This window comes from Macaca thibetana, chromosome 12, assembly GCF_024542745.1.
Source record: "Macaca thibetana thibetana isolate TM-01 chromosome 12, ASM2454274v1, whole genome shotgun sequence".
Taxonomy (NCBI): Eukaryota; Metazoa; Chordata; class Mammalia; order Primates; family Cercopithecidae; genus Macaca; species Macaca thibetana.
Genome location: NC_065589.1, coordinates 35,425,445 through 35,447,502, shown reverse-complemented (window position 1 = coordinate 35,447,502; position 22,058 = coordinate 35,425,445).

Sequence of the window (22,058 nt, the reverse complement as noted above, 5' to 3'; positions counted from 1 at the left end):
AAAAGTCCGCTGAGTCACAGTTTTTAATACTGGTCCCTGTTCTTCTCTGGAGTAAGTTATCACATGCTTTAAAATCCTCCATTTGTGCCATCTAAATGGGAGAAATAATGCTTCAATGCCCACCTCAGAATGCTTCACAATTCTCTCCTAACTCTCATCTCCTCCTCCTGCTTTGCAATGCTCAAAGATTATTTGAAGCCAATGTGGTCATGCTTTATACTGTGTCATTTCATTTTGGCTTCTCCCAAACTGGGCATCATGGAAGGCATGCCCTTAGCTGCTCTGCCTCCGTTTGGTCATTATTTGGGAAGCCAGTGCAATCTCATTTGATGAAGACCAAAAGGTAGTATAACTCAGAGAGGCTTACTCCTCTTACCCAATTTGTCCAAATGTGAAATTCTACCCAGCTCTCCTTGTGCCACACATAAGCCCCAATCCTTTCCTTTCTTGTGATATCAATTTTCAATCTTTGAGGACTATTTATGTTAAATCAATCCTTTTTGTTTTGTCCTTTCTACATGTTCAAAACTATTATTTTAAAAAACAATTTATTAAAGAACATACAAAATATCTTTAATAAAATTTAAAAATAATATTGCTTTCTCTAGTATTGTTTGGACACCATATTGCTTGTGCTGGATTCTATCAGCTTGGCCTAAACAGGAGGAGATGGTATTAGCTCAAATGATATCAAATGTGCTTGAAAGAATATAGAAGTTCTAAGGCACCTAGAAAAATTTTAGTAATTAAAGTTACCAAAATCTACCCAAAGTACATGAGATGTTCTCAAAGAACCCACTTTACAGAGGGATTTAGAGTCATATATTTTTCAGAATTTAAGTCACTTCTCAATCTATTAAGACAGTTACTGTTACATTTATCACATTTTAAGAGAAACTATAATCTTGAATATTGTAACATTTCAAAAGGTGATACAATAATGGCCTTTTTGTGAACTAGTGATAGCATTAGCCAAAGGAAAGCTAGAGAGTAAGGACTGGTTAAATATAACTTTCTTCCACACTGCCCTGGGGTAACTGTTGTCCTAAGTGACCTTTAAAGATAATTTAGAATGGAAACGGATCTACTTTAGTAGCTTTACTAAGTATTTGACAACATTGAATTTCCCCTTTTTGATTTGTCTTTACCATAGCAACCTTCTGATCTGTGATTTCCTCTTTTGAAAGAACTGACTTACATGAGATTTCACTTTGTAAACACATAGTATCTATTTTTATTTATTTACATACTTGTTTCTTAATTTTTCTATTCCAGAGAGGAAGTATGAACAAATACAATAAAATACAGGAACTACAATACAAAAAAATAGCATTAAATAAAAGACATAAGTCAAGTACCAGAGGATAAGGGAGAAAGAAATATACTAGGTATCCATTGTTATTCTAGCTGCATCTCCCATTAAACACTGATCAAGCAATGTTGTTATTTATCCATTAGATCCTTGTAACTTTGCTTAGTGTGATGCAGTGCCCCTAGAGCACAGAATCTCACCTATTTATGGTTATTTACTGGAAAAAAATTTTCAACATTGCTATATGTTTAAAAACTTTATGATAAATTGTTAAAAAAATTAACTTTGAAGTCATAGAGAGAAGAGAAGGAGGAGGCAGCAGATAAAGGGGAGAAGGAGGAAAGGGAAGAGAAGTGTGAATATAAGACCAGTTTTGAGTGAGGGGGAGTGTGTGTGTGTGTGTGTCCACACAAATGAACCTTCTTTTCTCATTTTGGTGTTTCTACTGCAGGTATTTGAATGAAGCTAATTTAGAATAATTTACTGAATGCTCACTAAGCACTGAGTGCTGTACTAAACGCTCTTACACGATTCTCTCATTTAATCCTCCAAACAACATCAAGAAATAGATATTATTGGCATCATCCTTATTTTATTAAGTGGTTAAGTAAATTGCTCAAAATTACAGAGCACAGAAGGAGTACAGCCTGAATTTGAACCCAGTGAACCTGTATTTCAAATTTTAGAGTCCTAACTTTTAAGCTGAAACTAACAATAAGGGCAAAAGTAACAAGGTTCTCAGAACATGTCTGTGTTTTTTACTCTTTTTTGCATCCCCTAAAACCTGGCACCATGCTTGACACAGAATACTTAATACACACTTATTACATGATTATTTGTCATAGAAAGAAACAACAGTACTCATTTGGTTACATTTTTCTCTATGTTCTCCATCATTCCTGCATGATTTCTATCCATTTGTCCATCCATCCATCAATAAATACAATGCAAGGATCCATGATGACTTATGAAGACTGGAACAGGTTCAAAGATTAGGGAGATATCAGCAAGAACCATATAAATTTAGAACATGTAGATTGCAACCAAAATTCAAATAAAATTTTTAAATTTTTTTTGCTTCTTAACATAGACCTAGCTTTAAACATTTGCTATGTCAGTTATGCAGTTATTCTGTAACACATCCCCAGTCTCTACATGTATCTGAATTTTACCCACCCTTCCACAGATTTAACTAATTTCTCCTGATGTTTGCAGGAAAAAACTAAGGAAATGTCTAGACCCTCAGGGTAAGGGAAGCCCCTAGAGACTGGCATGTGAATCAGAAACGCAAATGCTTATAGACCACACAGGTATCCTCAATGAGTAAGGTGGGCCAGGTGAGGATGTTGGATAATTGGAGAAGGCACATTGCATTTAAAGGAGATGACTACTGCTCAACTCCAGCCATCTGTGACAATACAGATCCACCATGTGCTGCTAGATCATTCTATCTTTCAAAAAAAGCAAAAAAAAAAAAAAAAAAAGTGAAATCTACTGATTTTTAATTTTGACAAGGAATCCAGATATACAAAAAAAAAAAAAAAAAAAAAAAAATTTCACAAAGAACAAAAAACTACACAATAGCAGACCAAATTTGGCCAATGGGCCACCAGCATGTGACTTCTGTGTGAGTACCTACCCCTTCCTCAAAGCAGTAGGGGTGACTACTTGTTGTTCTGCTTGGCAACATCCTTCACCAGGAATTATCCCGCCAGCTAAGGCTTAAGCATTCAGGTGAGCAGGAGCCCCCGTGCACCCCACCTGAAGGAGGCCGTTCCATTTCCAGGCGGCTCATAGTCATCTTTTTCTAAGACTGAGCTGTAGTCCAGCAGACCTCTAATTTCTTCATATTGGGGATGTTCTGTCTTCTGTAGCATCCCCAAAATACATCCCTTTCCTTTTTCATATACCAGCCCTTAAAGAACATGAAGGCAATTATCAATTTGCAGTGGCTGTTGTGAGGAATACTAGAAGGACATCTATTATTTCAAGTGTGGTCCAACCAGTGCAGAGGCAGACTTGGGTTATATTTTCCTTTGTTTCCAAAACTATATTTCTATCAAGGCAACCTAAATTTAATTTTGTAAGTGCATCTCATGGTTTCCTTATATTAAATTTATAATAAACTAAAAACCTATTGGTCATTTTTTAACATGAGCTACTATAAAAACAGGCATCCCTCATTCTTGCTATTTTACCCCAAGACAGGAACTTCATGTGTACTTATTAAACTTCATTGTTTTATATTTGGCTCGTTTCCTTTCTTTGGAAATCTTTTTTAGATTCTCGATTTTATGGTCTAAAACATTTGCTATCTTTATCGATTCCATATTACCTATAAATTGGATAGGCCTGATAATAACAGCTAACATATATAAAGTTTGCTATGTTCCAGACACTGTTCTGAATGCTTTACATATATTATTTCATGCTCACAACTGAATTCTCAATTAGCTACTAATCATATACCTATTATACACATATAAGAAAACTGTGGCACGTTAAGTAACTGGTCCTGGACCACACAACATGTAAGTGATAGGAACAGGTGAGGTGACTCCAAAGTCTGCAAGCTTAGTTGATATCCTTTGCTTTACCCCATCAGATCTCAGAGAGCAATGTAGACAGACAACACTAGAATGATAAGCCCTTTTAAAAACTGCCCTCCTGTAATCCCAGCACTTTGGGAGGCCAAGGTGGGTGGATCACAAGGTCAGGAGTTCAAGACCAGCCTGGCCAATATGGTGAAACCCCGTCACTACTAAAAATACAAAAATTAGCTGGGTGTGGTGGCAGGCACCTATAGTCCCAGCTACTCGTGAGGCTGAGGCAGGAGAGTCGCTTGAACCTGGGAGGCAGAGGTTGCATTGAGCCGAGATTATGCCACTGCATTCCAGCCTGGGCAACAGAGCGAGACTCCATCTCAAAAAAGAAAAGAAAAGAAAAAACATAAATAATAAAAATTGGCTGGGCGCGGTGGCTTATACCTGTAATCCCAGCACTTTGAGAGGCCAAGGCAGGTGGATCACGAGGTCAAGAGATCGAGACTATTGTGGCCAACATGGTGAAACTAAACATACAAAAATTAACTGGGCATGGTGGTGTGTGCCCATAGTCCCAGCTACTCAGGAGGCTTGAGGCAGGAGAATCGCTTGAACCTCGGAGGTGGAGGTTGCAGTGAGCTGAGATTGCGCCACTGCACTCCAGCCTGGTGACAGAGTGAGACTCTGTCTCAAAAAAAAAAAAAAAAAAAAAAAAAGCAGCTCTACAATGTTGCTAGCATTAAAATGCTAAGAGCATAGATTATTCCCATTTATCAGATAAAAAAAGCTGAGGCTTGGAGGTTAAAGCAACTTGTTGAAACCACATAGGAGGCTGCGGCAAAGTGAGTGCTAGTCCCCACACCCCTGCCCTCTTTCCACTGCCTAACTTTATCTCCAATGTGCTGTTACTTCAAATCTGATTAGTTGCATGGAGAGCTACCCATCCTATGGCCACTCATTAAGTGCAAGCATTTTCTCCCTGGTGGAAAATGCTCTTGATTATTTACGCCTTTCCCCCTTTTTTTCTTTGCTACCAGTATCCTAATGCTCTGATTGAAATATGTTCGGTTAAATATATACTTGCCCGGCCTCCCTTGTATTTAGGGATGCCAGGGGCACAGTTCTGACTAATAACATACGAAAACAAGTCTTCTGGTATGCATTAGTTTTCTAGGGCTGCCATTGCAAAGTACCACAACCTGGGTGGCTTCTGGAAAGGTAATGTATTATCCCATAGTTCTGGAGGCTAGAAGTCTGAAATCAAGATGTCTGTAAGATTGGTGCTTTCTGAGGGCTATGAGGGAAGGATCGATTCCAGGCCTCTCTCCCTGGCTTGTAGATGCAGGCTTCCTAATCACATGGCTCTCTCCTAGTATGCATGTCTCCATGTCCACACTTCCCTTTTTTTATATTGGGTTAGAGTCCACCTTAATGACCCCCTTTTAATTTGATTACCTCTGTGAAGACCTATCTCCAAATAAGTTCAGATTCACAAAGAACAAAAACTACACAGATGGAGAGGTACTGGAGGTTGGGAAAAACGTATCTGTTTTTGGAGAGGACAAAATTCAACCCATAATGGGGGGGCTGGTATAGGTTGCTGGGGAAGCTTTTGCTTTCTTTGTAAAGGGGGACAACCATGGTGTGTCTTCCTTCCACTGCCCCTCCTTCTCTCTGCCTTACATACTGCCTCAGTAATTGGAGCTACTCAGCCATATCATGATTATGAGAGAATGACCAAGAGAACTAAGGAACTGAACCTATACCAGGAACTGCCCAAGTCTGGATATCTTGTTACTTAAGAAAAATAAACCCCTATGCTGCAAGTCATGTAGTTGGGTTTTCTGTTACTTATAGTCAAACACATTCCTAACATATTACCATTCTCAAAAATCTGGCTTCGTGTGTTTTTATCAAATAATACCAATTAATCCAAAGTAAAAGTGTTAGTTATCATCAGGCTATGTTTACAAATGACTTCGATGGAGAATGGGGTTGAGCGAATCAAGTAATGAAAGTACTATATTTTTCCAGATGTTTTGAAAACAATGTCTAAGAAAAATATGTTCACTGTGAAATACTATACAGCCATAAAAATAATGCAATCATGTCTTTTGCAACAGCATAAATGCAGCTGGAGGCCATTATCCTAAGCGAGTTAATGCAGGAACAGAAAACCAAATACCACATGTTCTCACTTATAAGGGGGAGCTAAACATTGGCTACTCATAGACTAAAGATGGCAACAGTAGTCACTGGAGACTACTAGAATGGAGAGGGAGGGAGTGGAACAAGGGTTCAAAAACTACCAATTGGCCACTATGCTCAGTACCTGGGTGATGGGATCAATCATACTGCAAACCTCAGCATCATGCAATATACCCGTGTAACAAACCCGCACATGTACCTCCTAAATCTAAAATTTTTAAGTTGAAATTATTTTTTAAGAAATATGTATCTTGAAAGCTGTGCACCAGCAGCTTCAAACTTCCTCTTATTGCTTGTTCTTGAAGGTGACTGGTGTCTTCCAGGCCCCAGTGTTGTTCTTGAAAAGCCAATAAAAAATATCCTGTTTGCTATTCTTAGCATTTATATATACTAAGGCTGGTGTGAGAGAGAATGAGGTCATGACTTGTTACCCTCAACATGGACATTTTAGCAAGTCCCTCTGTGTACTTTGATGATTGAACATGAAATCATCTCTGCAGTTAAATTTTATTGCCTTAAATGCACCTCTGTTTCCCTTCCCATGCTGGGTCCTGTAATGATCTTTCTGGAGTTTGTTTGGAAAGTCAAAGAAGTCTGACAACGGTGGCTGTTTTGTCTCCAGATATTGTGAGTGTGAAAGAAACCACTGGGGACAGGGCAAGGTACCCTGCCAATGAGCCAGGCAGAATGTCCTTTGAACAGGACAGGGCCTAGGGTAGGGCAGGGAGTTGCACTATCAGTGTTGTGCAAGCACAGGCTTAGTGCCTGCAGGCCCGGAAGCTGGGTGCCTCTTAAGTGTTCACCCTGGACGCTTCTCTTGCCTCTCCCTGGTCCTAGCCCTGCCTCTGAGTAAGAATAATCTCTAATGGACACCATTATCCTCTTGCACTCATTTTAGTTGTTATATGTCTGCTTCTAGGTTCTAACCTGGAAGTTTTTATTAGTTTTAGTTGAACAGCTATTTTTAAAGCCAGAATCCTGAGAACACATTGACAAAGGAAAGGATTTTCATTCTGTTATACCCAGGCATTTAATATTTTACTATGGTAACTCTAAATAACTGAGTACCTAGGTTTGAGGCACTGTACTCATGTTGCATAGGTGTGTTGCATATACAATGTGCAAAACTCACTAAGAAATTCTGCAACCTAGGCATGCATAACCCAACCAAGAGAGAGGAAATGCCAGGCCCAGACCCCACAAAGGAGAGGGCCACCCTCTGACATAAGACTATCTTGCTCCAGGTCGACTTGCTGCCTGTTTGACTCCCCTCCCTTCAGGCCTCAAAATCTCTGCTTTCTAAACTTTTCTGATATTAACTCCCTCAATCACCACAAATACTATCTCTATATCTCCTGATCAAATTTTTCTTACTTGACTAAAATATGTTATTATTGCTTTGCTTCTGTGGTTTCTTTCTCTTTTCCACTCAAAAAAAAAAAAATCATTCAGTTGAGAGTAGATCAGTATGTCAAGTTTTCTCAAAACATTCTTTAAAGCCATTTTCTGACTTAAATGTCTAGAGGGCAGAGCTAAATGGGGCCACCAGGTAAGAAAGCAGGACAGCTCCACACACTTAGGGGGAATGAGGAGGGAGAAAACGGAAAGAAAAAAAATCTTATTAGGTTTTGTAGGTCAGGGAAATCCTTTCTAGCCTGGATTTTTAAACCTTCTGAATTTTAATTGAAAGTATTTCTCCAGGGTATTTACTTTAACATGACTGTGCACTCTAAAAAAATATTCCCTATCCATATAAGAAAAATATTACAAATTCCAGGAAGACAAAATTGCATTAGAAGGAAAAATTTGATGATGTGCCCTTTCTACTTCGGACGGTAACCATGAAATTGCTGGCAGCCACAAAAGCTTCCAGACTTCTATTGAGCATCTCTGCTGGGAAAAACATAATGCTTCAGGGTATGATACATGACTCCATACTCCCACCTAGGAATCACCATTAATTCTTAAAAGAAGTGAGCAATATTCCTCTCAAGATTTATGACCATCCACTAAAGAAAATGTCCCCAAATTTGGCAGTAGAAGATTGGTTTAATCTGGGGGCTATTGTTAGAAAGGTATGAAAATTAATGCACAAAACTTGACATCTCCCTGATTTCTCCAGTTTTGACCTCAAATGCAAAATAATGCTTGTTCCCTGTATACTACACACACACACACACACACACACACACACACACTCCAAAAGACAGAAATTCTCAGTTGCTCACTTATAACAAGTGCAGAATCAAATGCTAAGTGTTAACCACTCATCTTTTAAAAATTCATGTCTATAGTGTACATCCTGGCACAAACTAGAAATTACTTTATTCTCTTCTTTCTGTACATCGACTTTTTATCATAACTATAATATCATTCTTAGTAATAATGAGGATTATAAGAATACACTGGTTTAAATAGTGTTATCTGTCTTTCTGACTCAACATGTGTTTTTATATTGTATCTCCTTATCTTCATTGCATTCCTATAAAGCAAGTTGCTTATCATTTCTGATTTACAGATGTAAAAACCAGGGCATTGCAAAGCAAGATGATATGAGGTCAAATAGTCATGAAAAAATTGGTCCTTTTACCCACTCTCTATAACATAATTAATTCACTCCCCTTAAATTCAGGAAATGGGCCGGAGTGTGGTGGCTCACGCCTGTAATCCCAGCACTTTGGGAGGCTGAGGGAGGCAGATCACCTGAGTTCAGGAGTTCAAGAGCAGCCTGGCCAACATGGCGAAACCCCATCTCTACTAAAAACACAAAAATTCGCTGGGCGCGGTGGTAGGCGCCTGTAATCCCAGCTACTCAGGAGGCTGAGGCATGAGAATCGCTTGAACCTGGGAGGCAGAGGTTGCAGTGAGCCCAGATCGCACCACTACACTCTAGCCTGGGGACAAACAAAACAAAACAAAACAAAACCAAGAAACAAACAACAACAAAAAACCAGGACAGAAAATGGAGTGTAACAATACATAAAAAAGAATTTTCAGTTGAAAAGGTGAATTAGCCTTAGAACACGTTTTCAAATTAGGGATCTTTCTTTCAAATTGCCTTTAAACATATGACAGAAAACGGGGTATTTTGGGTGCTTTCAAAGCTGACCCACCTGAGCCAGGGCATTTTAGGACAACCTGGTGGGAACTCTGAGTCGAATTCTTATGATGTTATGACTAAGTATCATGCTTTGGCTGCTTTCCCCCACCTCTTACTCAGATTCCCCCAGCCCTCTTCTTAAGGAGAATCCCTTTAACCCCTCCGAGGAAATATCCCTTCCCACAACACTTCAGAGTGTTTGCCGCACCTCTGCTGCAGTGTCCCCACTTGACACTGTGCTCCTTACTGTGGTGTTAGGGCTACGTTTGCCTTTCATGGGACTCCAAGCTAGAAGTTGGTCTCAGCACTAATGAAAGATACACAGTATGTCCATTGCTCAGTCAGCCGTTCTGATCCACTGCTGAGGTTGGAGGTGTTCCTTGTCTCCAAGTTGCTGCTTGATTCGTGGGAACCACCCCTAACCCCCCTCCCACTGTCCACTCAGGTTCTTTTCTACAAGTCTCAGGGACCTCTGTGCCATAGGAGACTCAGAGACAACAGTATATGGGTATGGTCATAACCTTCCACTGTCAGCTTGTGGAACATAGGATGATTCCGCTCCGCCATGAAATGAGAAGGTAGGGAGAGGGAGGGAAACCCTCCACTGTCTGCAACCTGAGAGACTGTGAATCTCCCCCTTCAGCAGCGGCAGGGTAGAGGTAGCACTGACCGATCTAATACTCAGGTAGTCAGGGTTCTAATTCTAGCTAGGGCACTTTCTTTGCCTCAATTTTTACATTTAGACCTAACAACTTTTTGTTTCTTGGTAATGACTTTCCATCAGTCACATGTTCCTAGATTTTAATATAATATTTTTACGGGGCAGTTACTGGATTTTGGCCATCTAGCATCTGTAACTGCTTGCTGTGGTAACTCTACTCTGACTTTCCTCTGAGAACTATGTCTGCTCTAATCACAGCCCATGAGCTTCAGGATGGAGTTGATGTCTTCTTAGCTCCAGGTGTGAAGCATGTGAACTGACCCTGGCCCATCAGCAGTTCCTATATCCCTGGGTTATGCGGTTGATTCAGAGATGGGCAGCCAATCAGAGGGAATTTCAGAACTTTCCTAGAAGCTGCCTGAAGAGACTTGCTCTAGCTCCATCAATCTGAGTGTTGAGTGTTGTCATGCTTGGAGCCTAAAGCCACTGAACGAAATCAAATACAGCCTGAGAATGAGCCAGCCTATGAGAAGCAATGAGGCAGAGCCACTAAATAGATCCTGGTGGCTTTGTTGAGGGCTGAATCACACTGGCCTGAAGCTGTACCTCTCCTTGTACCTTTAGAAACAAAACCCTTTTAATCCCAGCACTTTGGGAGGCCGAGACGGGTGGATCACGAGGTCAGGAGATCGGGACCATCCTGGCTAACACGGTGAAACCCCATCTCTACTAGAAAATACAAAAAACTAGCCGGGCGAGGTGGCGGGCGCCTGTAGTCCCAGCTACTCGGGAGGCTGAGGCAAGAGAATGGCATGAACCCGGGAGGTGGAGCTTGCAGTGAGCGGAGATCGCGCCACTGCACTCCAGCATGGGCGACAGAGTGAGACTCCGTCTCAAACAACAACAACAACAAGAAACAAAACCCTTTTGCCAGGTGCGGTGGCTCACGCCTGTAATCCCAGCACTTTGGGAGGCTTAGGCAGGTGGATCACCTGAGGTCAGGATTTTGAGACCAGCCTGGCCAACATGGTGAAACTCCATCTCTACTAAAAATACAAAAAATTAGCCGGACGCAGTGGCAGGCGCCTGTAATCTCAGCGACTCGGGAGGCTGAGGCAGGAGAATCACTTGAACCCAGGGGGCGGAGGTTGCAGTGAGCCGAGATGGTGCCATTGCACTCCAGCCTGGGCAACAAGAGAAAAACTCTGTCTCAAAAAAAAAAAAAAAAAAAAAAAAAAAACCTTTTAAAGTTGTGTCCTCTGTCACGATGTCCGTAAAAAAATCTAACTGATATGCTATCTTACTTTTTCTCACTGCTTACATTTTCATAAAAACTGGCTTAGCCAATACACAGTTTTATTGTGAACAGCAATTAAGATAATGCATACGAAGGAAATTTCAAGAAATTTGAAAGCATTAAAGATTAGCGTCATTCCACCATAAAGGTAACCTCCTCTTGCTATTTTTTTCTCTTCAGTCATGATATTTAAAATCTGATTCCTGTGAAGAAGTTGTGCAAACCAACTTATGAAAGAAGACTTAGTCCATTAAATGTTATTTGGATGGATTTTTCTTTCCTTCCTTTTGTAATTGAGCTCAGTAAAATATAAGCCCAACTGAATGAGCCTGTCATCCTAAATTCCTGCTGGTCCTTAACGGCCCCACCTCCTATCACCAAGTTCTATCAAATCCTTTTTTTTTTTTTTTTTTTTTTGAGACGTAGTCTTGCTCTGTCGCCCAGGCTGGAGTGCAGTGGCGCGATCTCGGCTCACTGCAAGCTCCGCCTCCTGGGTTCAAGCCACTCTCCTGCCTCAGCCTCCCAAATAGCTGGGACTACAGGCACCCGCCACCATGCCCGGCTAATTTTTTGTATTTTTAGTAGAGATGGGGTTTCACCGTGTTTGCCAGGATGGTCTCAATCTCCTGACCTCATGATCCACCTGCCTCCACCTCCCAAAGTGCTGGGATTACAGGCGTGAGCCACAGCTTTTTAAATGTCCAGTTAATCCATTTATTTCTTGCCACTACCTTAAATAAGGTTCTCATTATTTTTTCCTGAACTTGGATTGCAGTGTAGGCCACCGAGGGAGGAAATGCAGGAGGCATTTCAGCTTTAGTTGGAATATTGGTTATATAATTGCTGCATAACAAATTACCCCCAAACTTAGTGGCCCCAAATAGCAATAAACAGATATGATTTCACAGTTTATGTGGGGTAGAGTTTGAGAGTGGCTTAGATAGATGGTTCTGGTTCAGGGTCTTTTATGAGGTTATAGTCAGTATATTGGCTGAGGTTGCTGACATCTGAAGGTTTGATTGGGGCTGGATATCTGCTTTCAGTTTAGTTTGTTCACGTGCCTGGCAAATTGGGGCTGGTGGTTGGCAGAAGGCATCTTTCATGCCACATAGTCCTCTGCATAGGGCTGTTGAGGGTCCTCATGACATAGCTGCAGGCTTCCCCTAGAGCAAATGCTGCAAGAAAGAGCAAGAAAGAAGCCACAGTGTCTTTATGAACAAGCCTCAGAAGACATGCTTCATCATTTCCACAATGTTGTTTTGGTTACACTGATCAGTCCCATCGAATACGGGAAGGGGTACACGAGGGCATAAATACCAAGAGACAGGGACTGCGAAGTGTTATCTTGGCTACCACAGTTAGGAAGAATGAAAATGTCAGTTTGGGATGTTCAGTTCTGGATATAAAGTAGTTCAATAGTGTCAAGGTAGAGATGGACAGTAAAGAGCTGGATTGATGGGCTGTAGTTCAGAAGAAAGATATGCATTGGTGAAACCATGCCCCAGAGAGTTAAAGAAACCAATAACTAACAGAAATCTCTGAGTTTGAGGGATGGCAGATAAGAAAAGAAACAACTTATTGAAATGCTGAAACTTCTTCCACTTTTGAAATTTTAAAAACTGACTGAAATTCGGTTGAAACCAATATGGCCAACTGTGGTCTGCACAGAACAAGCTTGTTGATGTTGCAGTCCGAATTTCCACTGCATGTTTCATACTAACTCCCCCCAAATTTGCACATGCAACCCATGAGGTAGCATAAAGAGATAACTGCACATGCCCCAGGACTTTCCAAACCTCCTCCTTCCTTCCAACAATCACTCATGAATCCTAGAATCCACCCCCTAGATCTTTTCTACCAAACATACTGCCTTAAACCAGCACAAGAATACAGATTTGAGGCTGGACTCCTATCTCCTTATTGGTTGACCTGTAGTAAAAACTTTTCTTTTCTCACAAATCCGGTACCATAATTTTGGCTTCTAGTGTATCATGCAGTGAGCCCCTTGTGCTTGGTAACATGGTGATTCATCAGCACGAGGATAGCAGCTGAAGTCATGGGAGTGACTAAGATCACCTGGGAAGAGTGAGAACATGAAGGACTGAATCATCAATATCTAAGGATGGATAGGGAAAGAAGAGCCTGCACAGAAGATTGCGAACTGTGTAGGGTTGGAGGCAAAGCCAATATACAGCAATATCATGGAAGGAAGGAAAATCTCCAATTCCCCACTGAAGATCTAGAATTCTGTGATCCCATTTGACATCTATAATAACAGTGGGTTTTGCTAAGGGACTGATACAATTAAAATAAAATGGGGGTAAAAAACAAAGATCCTTAGAAGTTGATATCTACTGGATTAAATTTCTCATTGTCTTTGAAACACAAATGGAGGATTATTTTATTTTATTTTTGGTGGAGGTGATAGATTTTTTTTTTTCTTTTGCAAGTTGAATGTTTTGTTTCTCTACACATTCTGTCCATGTATTTCCTCCAAATCTTTTCTGGTCATTAAAAGAATACTGATTATTATCTGAAATATCAGACTTGGTTATCAACCTGTCATACTCTCCTCCTGTCTGTTGAGGCAGTAATCATTCAATTATGTCCTCTGAGGTTTTGAGGGTTCCAGAGTCTCTAGACCACCATGGGGTCTAGGGCACCAGGGAATAGCATGGTTTATAAGAATTCTGCCAGGCTTAGAGTTTTGGGTTGGTTGATCGGTGCTTTGGTGAGCTCTAGTTGTGAAAATAAAGCTTTAGGAAACACACATTTAATAGAAATGTGAATGAGTCACAAATACATTAGATGTTTTGTTTTGTTTGTTTTTTTGCCTTTGAAAGCCTTCAGGTTGGGTCTGTGTGGCTTAGAGATTTGTTTTGTTTTGTTTAGGACTATTTTAGTCAGTCTATGAGCTATTTATCCTGCACCTGACCAAATAAATTTGCTCTGACCCATTTCATAGACAGCTGTTTTCTATTTACTTTCCAGGAAGAAAAGTGCTTGGTCAGCCAAGAAAAATACTGCAAATGTTAGCAAGAGAATCTGTGTGACAGCTTAGCAAACCAATTGTATTTTGACCCTCTTCTCTATATGCGGAAGGGTTCAAGTCCCTTCAGGTGGGATTGAATCAGGAGGAAAATAAACTAAATTTATATTAATATATAAATCAAATTTTTCCATGTAAATGAGACCTACAAATGGGATTAAAACTTGCACTCCTGAATATCTTATAATGGTAATTGACAGTACTAATATCACCAATTTTCTTCCCTCTCCTTCCTTCATTACTGAAAAGGCACAGGAAACACTTCATTCATTTCTGGAATATAGCCACCGCTGTCATGGAAAGCAACAAATGTTATTTAACAGCTACACAATAAAGCATTTCACAATAGTGTACAAAGATAGTCCAGGCCAAAGGAAGCTACTGTCCAATGTGAATTTATCTGACGCTTAGCTGAAATGCTGTTAGGATGACTGTGCATTCATCACCTTGGAGAACACCCTATTTATGACTTGAATTGTACTCATGTCCCCCCACAACAAAATTTGTATGTCGAAGCCCTAACCCCCAATGCCTCAGGATGTGACTGTATTTGGGGATAGAGTTTTAAAAGAGGTAACTAAGTTAAAATGAGGTTATTAGGGTGGGCCCTAATTTAATGTGACTGGTGTCTTAATACACACTCAGAGGGAAGATCATGTGAAGAAACAGGGAGAAGGTGACCATCTACAACAAAGAGAGAAAGCTCAGAAAAAACAAACCCCACCAACACCTGGAACTCAGACTAATACATTTCTGTTGTTTAAGCCACCCAGTCTGTAGTACTTTCTTATGCCAGCCCAAGCAGAGTAATGCAGCTGCAATGTAAGGCAGAAAGAGCTCTGCTGTCTGGATTTATAACATGATTGGGTCTCTAAATCTCAGGAACCCAAGGTACATCGGGCAATGTGGCTCCCTCCACTTCTGCCCCTGTCAGCCGATCAGCCCTCTACCCCTGAGTCTCATCTAAATCCGTTCTTGGATTTAGTTAGTTTTTAATCCAGGTACAACGTGTTGCAATCTAAATTAGCCCCAACAATAAGTAGCTAGAGAGCTTCATTCCTTTCAGTGCATGCACACACATGGAAACACCCTTTCTGTGTTAATAACTAATAAATATTCTAATAAGTGTTCTCATGGCCGCAAGAGGCAAATTCTTAGCAAACCAAGGTACTCTTGTAAATGAGCTACATGGGAGAAATTCAGAGCCCGTTTATGTTATGTCCCTTCAGTCATATATTAAGACACGAGGATTTAAAATGAATCTGTCAGGTGTGTAGTGAAATGCCCGCTCCTCGACATTGTTTTGGCTTCTTAATTTAATTTAGAATATATATTTGGGAGTATGCCCACAAACATGAATTAAACAGATGAGATGGAGACCATTAACATAGGAAGTAAAATAAGTGCTAGAAAATCATCTTTAAAATCTGAATGAATTACATTATCCTAGTTAATGTATAACGTTTATGGAATTTTTGCTCTTTAGGGCCACACTGTTTTCTCCGGATCTCCTGACTTCTCTGGAAGGGAGGCAACAGAAAGAGAGGGCAGAAGAGCTTCCGTTTACAAATGGAAAGGCAAAGGCACAAAGAAAAATCCCGTCAGGCTCTGCATCACCATTTAATGCAGGGGTTCTCCGTCTTGCCTGGGCACTCTTACCTCTAAGAACATTTTAAGCATGCACCCTCAAAGTACATCTTTACTCATTTCTTTGTAAATGGTATACTTGTACTACTGTACTAATATAGCATGTACATTATAAGGCATACACCAAAAATAGTGACTTTATAAGGATGAGTTTAAAATTCATTTTCCTCTCGTGGAATATCTTGCGTTATCATTCTGCTTTGGAAATCACTGAATTATTAAATAGGGTGTGGGAATGGAGGCAGATCCTTGGGCTTCCTCAAACACACCTATTTGATCATCCTGCCTCTCCAGTTTTAAAAAGTAAGTCATCTTGTGTGTACAAAGGGGCATGTGCCATGCACTGCTTATACTCAGGGCCACAATATCATCTCTTTAGAAACTCCCTGTGGATCACACATGAAGCAGAAACATATGGACTTTTTTTCTTTTCTGTTGACTAGGCAGTCCCTATGCCCATGGTATCGTTGGCCCAAATACTCAAGTTTACCTGGAATTATATTCTAAGGTATGGTCATATGTTGCACTTAAACATCACAATAGAAGAAAATAATAGACTGATGAGAATTAGTTGAGTACATTAAAGGTTTTAGTCTCTTTCTCACTGTAAGTGAAGACAAATATGCAGGATAAATTAAGGCAAGCATCTTCTCCTGGCAACAGATACGTGGAAGCAAGCACTTATTTTAAGCTGGGCAATTTCTTTTGTTTTATTTCAACTTATTTTTCTTTGTATTAAGTTTGAGTTAAATTAAAATCAATTCTTATTGTTAAAAGCAGTGTGACATTACCTAGTATAATAAAAATATTTCTAGTTATCTAATCTCTCTTAAAGCAGGTTTTTCTAGGTAGTCAATGATTATGATATCTGGGTTGTGGGATACAGTGTGGTTTTTGTTTGCTTGCTTTGTTTTTACTTCCTGGCTTTACTCTTTTGTATTCAAAGTATCTTAGCCATGTAAAAAAAAAAAAAAAAAAAACATATATACACACACACACACACACACATATATATATAGAGAGAGAGAGTTGAGAGTACAAAAACTATAAAATAATTTTCCTTTTAAAAAAGTCAGATATTTACATCTAAGGGAATGAATAAATAAATATGAAAAGTTGGTTGCCTCAAATGTTCAAAGACTTTTTAGATCAGAGCAAAACAGAAGATATAGTTCTCTGGGAGTTAACTGCATATGTTGTCCCTATGGAAATGAAAATGTGGCCAGCCTTGATGTCCTTTCCACACTCCTGCCAAGTAGAGACAGGTTACACATCCCCACCTCTCCTGCACTATTTTGTGATCAACGGTACCCCCATCTGCAAGATAACTGGTTAGACTTTCAAGACACCGCCTCAGCCCTAAAACCAATGTTTATATTTAGCTGAATAAATTATAAAAGTCCAAAGTCACAGGAACTTGAGATTTTAAAGCTGGATGATATTTCAGAAATCATCTAGTGATTCAGTCCCTGAACTTTCCAGCTGAAGACATCACAGCCCAGAGAAATGAAGTGTCTTACTCAAATTCACCAACATGTTAGGGACACAGACTCGACTTGACCTTGTGCTTCTTTTTTTTTTAACTTTTATTTTAAGTTCAGGGGTACATGTGCAGGGTGTGCAGGTTTGTTACATAGGTAAACGTGTGTCATGGGGGTTGTTGTACAGATTATTTCATCACCCGGGTATTAAGCCTAGTATTCATTAGTTATTTTTCCTGATTGTCTCCCTCCTCCCACCCTCCACCCTTCAACAAGCCTCAGTGTCTGTTGTTCCCCTCTATGTGTCTATGTCTTCTCTTCATTTAGCTCCCACTTATAAGTGAGAACATGTGGCATTTGGTTTTCTGTTCCTGAATTAGTTTCTAAGGATAATGGGCTCCAGCTCCATTTATGTTCCTGCAAAGGACATGATCTCATTTTTTTATGGCTGCATAGTATTCTATGGTGTATATATTTCACATTTTCCTTATCCAGTCTATCACTGATGGGCATTTGGGTTGGTTCCATGTCTTTGCTATTGTGAATAGTGATGCAGTGAACATACGCATGCATGTGTCTAAGTGGCAAAGGACATGAACAGACACTTCTCAAAATAAGACATATATGCAGCAACACACATATGCAAAAAAGCTCATCACTGATCATTAGAGAAATGAAAATCAAAACCACAGTGAGATATCATCTCACACCAGACAGAATGGCTATTACTAAAAAGTTAAAAAATAACAGAGGCTGGTGAGGTTGTAGAGAAAAAGGAATGCTTATACATTGTCGGTGGGAGTATAAATTACTTCAAATATTGTGGAAGACAGTGTGGTGATTCCTCAAAGACCTAAAGACAGAAATACAATTCCACCCAGCAATCCTATTATTGTGTATATACCCAAAGGAATATAAGCCTTGTCATTCTTACTTGAAACTCAACAACAGCCACTGTGTTGATCCTGGGCTTGGCACATTTCTGGTTCTCATTTCATTTGTCCTGGCTTTTGACTTCTTTTTTATGGCTTTATTATTGTTTCAGTATTCTTAAGTGGTCTCACACTATTTGGAAAAGAGATGGAGGACGAAATATTTATATTGTAAAGGTCAGGAGAGCTCTCCTAACTCCCAATCTAGTGCTCTTTCCAAAGAGGGAAAGGTGGACTGTGGACCTATTATTGTTCCTTCACTGTCACTGACAATTGTTGCTGTGTCCGTGGAGCCACGAAGGTTCGAAGTAGCAAGCAGCATATCATGCACACTCATAGACTTCCTTCCTACGTGGAAATTCCTAAAAAGTGATTTAAAAATATTTTTGCAGGTAATAGAGAAAATTTATGTATCTATTCAATAATTTGTCTCATAATCATGAATATTCCATCTTTACCAAAGGTGAAAATAGAAATCCTTGTTAGAAATCATTACAATGGAGAGCTTTAAAATGTAAAATAAGTGTCTATTTGGGAGAATTTAAATTTGTGCAAAGTAGTTTTGTATTGACTTAACGAACCAAGGATAAAAGCTAAGAAAAGAAACATTTGTAACGAATAGTTTGAGACAGCAACAGCAATGGATGTAGCTGCAGATGACGCTTAGAGGGTGGGAGAGATTCTTTTCTGGGAAATACAGTTGATCTTCTATTACACTTCATTTTCCATAGAAATACACTATGATATCAGAAAGACAATGACGTGGAAAATCCTAAGGTCTTTGACTACAGAATCAACAATAAAAATCTATTGTTTTAAAAAAGTATCTACATAACATTTGAGTGATAGAGGGAATAGGGAAAAAATGCATTGAATTTTTCTGACTTTGAAAACACAGCTAATTAGCAGTAATGCTGAAAGGAACGTAAGTTGAGCTTCCAGGTCCAGTAGGAAATTAAATTAACAATGACTTTTAAAATTCAGTTATAATTCAATAACTTACCTCATGCTAGATGATTGCTCATGATTCTTGTCAATAACCTTTTAACAAAATCAAATCGTAAGGAGAAAATCACCTATTACATTACTATTTCATTCATTTATATTTTTATAATCTATCCATTTCCACTCTTTGTTTGACAAATTCATAACTAAGGTTGTGGATTTTATATCTTCTATAGAACATTATCATCTTCATAGAGAATGGTGGCCATTCTTTGAACAATCTGCCTTTAACTCACTGGTCTTCAATCAAGGCTGTCAATCATTGTTGGAACAAGACAGGGTGAGTCTGATGCAGTGAACACACATCCATCAAATGCAACTTAAGGAATATGTACTCTATGAGGGTTTATATTCTGTTCTTAAACATCATACAAACCCCTCCACAGTCAAACATGGAAGCAGAGCTCTTAATTATTCACTCGCCTGGGGATGGGTTTGAGGGGGTTACATACTATGGAAATTAAATGTGAAGAAATGCCAAATTCCAAAGCAAAACTTTTAGACATAAGATTACATCAGGAAGTAGCCTAGTACCAGCTTTATTTTCTAGATTAATACAGAGAGGTATCCATCATCTTGTTTGAGGAATAAAAGCCAAATATGTAAATGTGTACTGGTTTTATCTCAATAACAAGATTGATAGTAAAAATAATAATTAGGTAGCTGTGACATAAAAAATTAAAGGTTTTATATCCTGTTTATGTTAATAATAATAAAACCTCAAGGTATAGCAATAAAGAATTAACTTATTTTAAAGCAATTATGTAGGAGGCAGCTAATAAAATTACATTGACGTTATATACACTTGTTCTTCCACAAGAACCACAGCAATCACATAAAATTAAATTTAAAAGAATGCACTAAAATACTCACTACCCAAAGGTGATCAACAGATCTTCCTTAAGCATCTAACTGTGATAATTAGGAAGGTAATGTTTGATTTGCCCATAAAACTCATTATTTCTTTTTCTATTTCTGGGATTCATTTATCTCACTTACCTGTGACCTGTTTAGTATGGATCTGGGTCACTTTTAAATTAAAGAATATGCATTTTGGGGTAATAAGAAGGCCACAAAAGGATAGTGGATATAAATAAAATGCAGGCATTCCCTAAGTTACAAACAACCAACTTATAAATATACATACATGTGAGCCCAGTCCTGGAGAATGAAAAGTATAACCAGTCTTGCCAATCCTGATACCTCCAGGACCATGCAAGTAACATAAATGAATAGAGTGATTATGTGAATGGGAGGCAACCAACCCCTACCAGGTCACTGAATTACTGCCACACAGGAATAAGGAGCACCATATATAACATTTCTGAATGTTTAAATGTTTGGACACACCAACTCAAAATTTTAAAAAATACTTCAGAGGCCGTATAAAAGACGTGGCAAGCCATCATGGGCCTGCTTCAGTGTAAACCTCTTGAATATTAAAGAGGGATAATTTGTAGACCTTCTTTATTCAAAATTTGTAAATCCAGTCTCCTGGGCCTTTTTTTTTCTTTCTTTCTTTCTTTCTTTCTTTCTTTCTTTCTTTCTTTCTTTTTTTTGTGAGACGGAGTCTCACTCTTGTTGCCCACGCTGGAGTGCAGTGGTGCAATTTTGGCTCACTGTAACCTCCGCCCCTGACTCCCTCTCCCAGGTTCAAGCGATTCTCCTGCCTCAGCCTCCCGAGTAGCTGGGGTTATAGGCGCATGCCACCACACCCGGCTAATTTTTGTATTTCTAGTAGAGGCAGGGTTTTGCCATGTTGGCCAGGCTGATCTCGAACTCTTAACCTTAGGTGATCCACCCTCCTAGGCCTCCCAAAGTGCTGGGATTACAGGCGTGAGCCACCGCACCCAGCCTTCTAAACATGTTTCTAGAATGTGAAATAGCTCATCTATGATCGGTAAACGAGAAATATGTTAATAGAACATAAATGACACATTGGTTCACACAGTTTTTTGCCAGCACATTAGTGTTTTGTGTCTTGTAGTAATGGCTGCTGGATGCAAAGTACATTAGCCCAGCTCAATGCAGCAAACCATGGGGGAATACAGTATTGTCCTATTCATTCTGTTCTGTCTTAGAAGTGATTATTTACACTTTCCCCCCAATCTTTGTGCATTTTGGCCTTGTCTCAATAATCTGCAGACACAATCTGTTAATTTTTTAAACATCCCTTTAATCAAGCTACCTTCATTTTAAGTTTTATATGTACTATAGTATATATTTAGTAAGAAATTAATATGACTTTGATTTCTAAACTACTAGAATTTAATTAAAATATTGTTTTTATTGATGCTGTATTTGCAGTGTTGCCTCAGTGTTAATTAGTCTGTCTCAATCTTATTTTTCCCAAAAGCACGGTTATTTTTGGTGTAGGCTTTTGCAGAACACAATGTTTTGGGTTGTTTTTTTTTTCCCCAGGAATACATTTATCACACTATAGCCAAAATGTTGCCACTTACTGAGATATGTATGCAGGGCTTCAAATTAGATCTGTTTACTAATTTGTTAGTAACCCTAAGCCAGCCTTTCAACATATTTGATTCAATTTTGGCTAAGCTCTTCCTTTATATTATTTCATTTAAATTTCTCAACAACCTTATTCAATTAGCAGCTAAATATTGATTGGAAGCTGGGTGCAAGACAGTCTGCTAGACTCTGGGAATGTAGTGGTGGACCAGACAGATCTGGCCCTTACCCTGATAGAGCTAAGCTCCCTTATCGGTTAGATATTCTAATAATACCTATTATAAATTATCACTTGCCCTGGACTTCAGGGTTGCCTATGTCAATGGAGCATTCTAATTCCTTCAGGCTGAGAAA